We start from the raw sequence: 6,382 nt of genomic DNA, 5'->3' as shown, positions 1-6,382 counted from the left end.
CACAGGGGGACAGCCACACCACAATCCCTTCTCCTTTATTCTCCTCTCGGGATCTTGGGCACGCATGCACATGTGCCTGGTGTGAGTTTAAGTCACCGGGTCTGGGACTTGAACCGTGGTCGACTACATGGGAGTTTGGTGACATAGTCATTGTGCTAACTGCTGGCCCCTATGTCTTCTTGATGAACTAGCCTGTTTACTACTACATAATGCCCTTCTCTGTTTCTTCTTACAGTTTTTGTCTAAAGCCTATTTTATCTGAAATCAGCATCATGACTCCAGTCCTTTTTTGATTTCTGTTTGCATGGAATACCTTTTTCCAGCTCTTCACTTTTAGTCTATGTATGTATCCATATGGTGTGTTTCTTATAGGCAACAGATACAGGGTTTCTGTTTTTTTTTTCTTTTAATTCATTCAGTCACTCTGTGTCTCTTGATCAGATAATTTAATTCATTAACGTTTAACGTTATTATCAATATTTCCAGACATGTTCCTATCATTAAGTGAGCCTTGTTCTTTGGTTGTTTTTTGTTTTCTTTTATCTGTCTGTATGATGTTAGTTTTCTAGGTATAGCATTTCCTTAAGAATTTCTTGAAGGGCTGGTCTGGAGTTGGTAAATTCTTTTAGATTTTGTTTATCTTGAGAATGTTTAACCTTTTTTCCCATATGAAGGATAATATAGTCTGGTATAGTAATCTTGATTAAAATTGTTTTTCATTTAACATTTTGATTATATTTTCCCATTATTTTCTTGCCTACATTGTTTCCAAAGAGAGGTCTGATGTTAACCTGATGGGATAACTTTTGTAAGTAACTTGATGTTTTTCTCTTGCCAATTTTAGTATCTGGTCTTTGTGGTTTTGGCCAATCTGGCTATGATGTGCCTTGGAGGAGATCTTCTTGGCTGATTCTATTAGGTGTCCTTTGTATTTCTTGGGTCTGTGTATTTGAATGCCTCTCTAGATTTGGAAAATTTTCTTCCAGGATTTTATGGAATAGATTATCAATGCCTTTTTTATTTCCTTCACCTTCTGGGATACCAATTATCTGGATGTTTGGACACTTAATGGTATCTAGTATTTCTTGTATATAGTCCTCATTTTTCATGGTTGTTTCTCATTCTTTTTGATCATTTTTTCCTAGGTCAGAGGTTTTCTCTTCTACATTCGAGATTTGATCTTCTGTGTGATCTAATCTGTTCTTAATACTTCAAAGGATGTTTTAATTTCCTGTATCACAGCCTTCATCTCTATCAACTACATTTGATTCTATTTAATGGTATCTATTTCTTCTTTCAAATTGTGAAAGGACTTCCTCATCTCCTTGAGCTCATTGTCTCTTTTTTCTTGTATCTTATTTAGTTTTGTCACTACAATTATTGTGAATTGTTTATCTGACATTTCCACGAGTTACATTGTGTTGCCAGTGGATGATGAAGAATTAATGTTTTCCCTTGGGGGAGAAATGTTTTCTTGTTTTTTATACTTCTTGTGCCTCTGTGATAGTTTCTAGTCATATGGTGATTTATATGTTCCTTCCTAAATTCTTCAAGTTAATTTTGAGCATTCAAAGGCTTGTGGGAGTAGGTGATGCTCACCAGCAATCTGCACTGTTGTTACTGGTCTTCGCTGATTCAAAGTCCTCCTTGTTGCTAGAGAACAGGTATGCCTGAACTGAGCTGTTGAGCTCTAGTTCAGGAACATAGAAGGAAATGCGCAGTGTGCAACATGCACTTTAGAAAAAGTTGAAGCCTTATCATCAGAGGCATGTGGCAGGGGATAAGCCACAGTCTCTTTATAGCTCAGACTCCCTGTGCAGAAATGGATGTCGGATAGTGTGGGGAGGGGCACAAGGTCATCTCAAAGTCCCAAGCAACACACCTGAGAGTTCAAAGGTGAGTAGGAGAGGGGATGAGCCATGGGTCTCTGCTGTACAGTCTTCTAGCCGCAGAGGCAGAGGCAGATGGCCTGCTGTTTGCTGGAAAGGGGTGTCTGGGTGGGTCAGGGACAGGCACGAGATCCAAGAAAGTGGCTTTTTTAAAATTCAATTATCTTTATTAACCTATCAATGTTACATTTTATACATAATATTTAGTTTTCTTTTCAAAGAGCTCTACTTTAGTATATCACGTTCATAGTAAAAAGCCAAGTAAGATGGCTAGATCTTGACCTAGCATTTTAACAGCCTCTGGACAACGAAAACTAGAAAGTCAATCACTTTACACATATGTAAGAGTAGTGTTCCAAAATAACTAGAATGCTACTACATTTTTAAGCAGGGGAGGAAAAACTTTCATTTTGGTCTTTTTATGAGTGTTCCAGCAAATTATATTTTTCAATTTAACAGCAACAATGATATCATAAAAAAGGCTCTGCTTTTTAAATTTCTGAACTTGAATACAAACCAAAATAGTAGTATTGGAGTCTTTTGGGAGGCAAATAGCTAGCAGCTACATTCATCTGTGTAGCTGAGCTTCCTTATCGATAACCAGGTCCAGCTTGGGTATAGCCCTGACCAAGTCGACTACGTAGGAGTCCAGTGACATAACCATTACGCTAACTGCTGGTTCCCTCATTTTGGTCTTTTTTATGAGTGTTCCAGCAAATTATATTTTCAATTTAACAGCAACAATGATATCATAAAAAGGGCTCTGCTTTTTAAATTTCTGAACTTCAATACAAACCAAAATAGTAGTATTGGAGTCTTCGGGGAGGCAAATAGCTAACAGCTACATTCATCTGTGTAGCTGAGCTTCCTTATTGATAACCAGATCTGGGTTGGGTATAGCCTTGACTAAAGGGAGGACAGTTACGTGCATAAGGGTTAGGCCCACTTGGAAGAGGGGTCATAGTACTTCCAGAAGGTGGAGTAAAACCTGGTCATGGTTGATAGGCTCCAGGTTGGCTTGGAGCCATTCTAGGTTGAGAAGCAGGGACCACAGTATAACTAGTAGGCTGAGAAGTTTGAGTGGAATAAGTTTGTGGAGGATAATTGCCTGGGTGGTTGAGCAGGCAGCTGTTGAGGCTGACCAGAAAAGGCAGGAGCTGGTGCCTGGGAAGTTGGTTGCTGGCCATATCCCTGGAATTGGGGTCCAACAGCCTCAGCTATAGTTGCTGACTATAGCTTGCTGAATACTGAACACCGTACTGCTGAGGAGGATGGTGCAGAGCCTGTAGCTGCCGGGCACCATAGCCACCTTGCTGTTCATACTGTTGGTACATCTGACCTGCTTGTGTCTGAGTTCCTGTATATGGAGGCTGCCACGGTTGAACTCCTGGTGGGTGAGCTGTTGAGGAGGAAGAAGCAATGCTGTATGGTGTCCCTGAACAGTCTTCTGTAGGAGCACTGGATGGCCCTGAAACTTCACCATCTGTTAAGCCAAATGCTGACATGACATTTTTATTGATTTCATCTTGTTTTTATAAAGGATCAAAAGCTGACATACATGCTGCCATAACCTGAGTAGACTGTTTTCCAGAAGCATCAGAAGCAGCAGGTTTTTCTTCTCTACCATCCACAGTATCATTTTCAGGAATACTGGTGGAAGGTCTTGGTTCTCCTGGTGGTTCCAAACTATCCAATAAACGATTAACTTTATAGTGAAGTTCTATCAGTTCCCAATGGAGATATTTTACCTGACTTGATTCAAAGGGTCTTGGTTACCCATAAACAAATAATGTCAGTTTTAGTATCCTACTACACTGAATTCGCAAACGAAAGGTCAGAACTATCAAAAATTGTTATAAGATCTCCATCGTCATCTTTATACGTTATTGTAACTTTGTCATTACTCAGAAGTTTTCCTCTGAAAACCCGCTGCATCATTAGCACTAATTCATCATATGTAATGTCTTCAGTATGAATGGGAATTCGCCGAATATCTTCCCCAAGTTGAGCTTTGATAATCAGCTTCCCACTTAAGTCCAACTGTCCATTCATGGTAGACTCCAGGATGTTCTATATATACAATTCTACAGAAAGATGGCTTGCCAAGGTTGCCTCAGTCGCCTCTCCACAGGACTCTGGTGATCATGCAGGTGGAAGGCTGCCACCGCTGCCACCAGGCTCTGAGACACCACGAGGAGCCTGCGCTCACAGCCTGCTCGGTTGCCCAAGAAAGTTCTTTTCATATTACTAGATGAGTACTTGTCCCAATCATCTCTCAGTAACCAAAATATAAAGCTCCAAAAGCTCATGTAGGGATCAGGAGTGGCATTAGATGACCTCCTTCAGGCTGCCACTACCACCTAGTGGTTAGAGTCAGCAGGGGAGTCCACCAACTGACAGTTCACAAAATCCATGCTTTGCCTCTAAGTTTCCTTATTATGCCAGATTGTCTTTGCCCTCTATTAAGCTGAGATATTCTTGTGAAATGGACACCATGATTATAATGGAAGGAAATGCTATTTCACAAAACCTATCATCTAGCCTGTCTTTCACTGAGGTTACTTTGATAAAAACCCTAGGAGTTTGGGGAAGAGAACAAGAGGGTAGAAATCAAATTCTGAGACAGCTATTCTCTCTCACATTTCAACCTGCCTTTTTAATACTGGCCTGTTCTTTCATGGCGGCACCTCTACTTACCTATGTTTACCTACTAAGTGGACTGGGATGTGCACCTTGATTTACATCTCTTCGCTACTTCAAACTGTTTCCTCTGACCTTCAACAAAGCCTAGACAAAATATTCCTAAGTCTCTTACAGATTCAAGACTAAGTAGAATCCATGACAGCAGTAACTCTCCAAAACCAAAGAGGCCTAGACCTTCTCACAGCTGAAAAAAGGGGTCTGTTCCTCTTTCTGGAAGAACAATGGTATTTTCATTCATCTCCCTCATTGTCCTCATTGTAATTCTTCTCTTAGTTTCTACAGGGCCTCCACTCTTAAAAATGCTAAACTGCTTCATCCAAGATATACCATCAAACAACTGACCTTCAAATAGGCTGAAAACATCTTACTGCTCCAAAGGGTACAATATTCATGCCTGCCTCCAGAGGACTCACACCCCTCCTCATCACCCTAAAAGACAATGACGGCCCCTTCTCAGCTTGAAGCAGCTCCAGAAGACTGACCACTACCCATAATCTCTGTTCCACCCTCGTCTCATCTTTTTTATTTTTTTAAATAAAAGATAAAGGCTGGAAATGTTAAATTGGCTACTGAATGACCTTTAGGAAACTTCCTGTCAGAAAATAAGGAAATGGTTGCAGTGACCTTTGGACAGAATCCTCCTGCCAGACACCCATAGATGGACTAAGGTCACACTGGCAAGTAAGCTAATCAAAGGGTCGTACCCCTCCACCTCTCCCACAGCACGTCTTCCTCAGTAGGGTGAGCTGAAGCACCTCTGGTTTCAGACCTCCAGGCACTCATTTGCTCAATAAACTTTCCTTTTTCCCTTGAAAAAAAATTTTTTTAGACAATCTCATTTGTTGATCTTTTCCTTTGTGAATTTTTCTTATTACTTCCTAAGCTTAATATTCCCATTTAGAAGCTTGATAAATATTCATTCATTCTAGTATTTTTAAAATTTGCTTATTTTGTATTTATGTCTTCAGTCTAGCTGCCACTTATTTTAATTTATTATAGGAGATGAGGGTACAAATGCTATAAGCTGTCACAATATTTACCGAACAATTCTTTCTACTTTCATTCACTTGCAATTGATCCTTTATAATAAACTGAATTCTGGGACCAGCAGTTCGCATAATGGCTATGTCGCTGGACTCCCAGATAGTCGTCCGCAGTTCGAGTCCTGGACCTGGTGGCTTAAAATCATGCTGGGTGCATGTGTGTGTGTGCCTAAGCGAGCGGAGAATGGCGGAGAAGGGATTTCGGCATTACCATTCCCCCTGGAGGGTGATTTCTCGCTTTCTGTCTCTCTGTCTCTCTCTGTCTTTCTGGTGCATGCATGTACCCTAGAGCAAAAACCTCTCCAAAAAATAAATAAAATAAAATAAAATAAAACAAACTGGATTGTTTTCTTTAATAATTTGCCATAGGGCACAAACACAGCAGGGAGAGAGAGAAAGAAAGAGCCACCCTGGGATGGCCATGCCTCAATCCCTTCTCCACTCTCCTCCTGGAATTTTGTCCATAAACGCCCAGGCACCTGGTACATATTTCAAGCCACAGGGTCTGAGACTCAAATTGCATAGTCAGCCATGTGGGATCCAGCCGCCTTAACCACCATGCCACTGGCTGGCCCTAAACTAAATTCTTATATATAACAAGTCTCTTTGTAGGGGGTGTACTATAAGATTATCTATCTAATCTTTGAAAAAATGAGTTTTTTTTTTTTGAATTTGCTAGAGGATGTGTATGTTCACCGAAGACAGAGGAAGAGAAACACACACACACACACACACACACAGAGAGAG

General features: G+C 40.6%; 1 protein-coding gene and 1 pseudogene across 1 annotated transcript in view; both read right to left on the bottom strand.

The window, feature by feature from the left end:
* HDAC8 (histone deacetylase 8) overlaps positions 1-6,382 on the bottom strand; it is a 166,045-nt gene that overhangs the window by 146,159 nt on the left and 13,504 nt on the right. The gene's annotated exons all lie outside the window — the stretch shown is intronic.
* Positions 2,527-5,728, bottom strand: LOC102484486 (protein TFG pseudogene; annotated as a pseudogene).

The sequence above is a fragment of the Tupaia chinensis genome, unplaced genomic scaffold (assembly GCF_000334495.1).
Source record: "Tupaia chinensis unplaced genomic scaffold, TupChi_1.0 Scaffold145396_1, whole genome shotgun sequence".
NCBI classification, from domain to species: domain Eukaryota; kingdom Metazoa; phylum Chordata; class Mammalia; order Scandentia; family Tupaiidae; genus Tupaia; species Tupaia belangeri.
The sequence above is the reverse complement of the archived record's forward strand: the minus strand, read 5'-3'. Positions and strand labels throughout refer to the sequence as shown.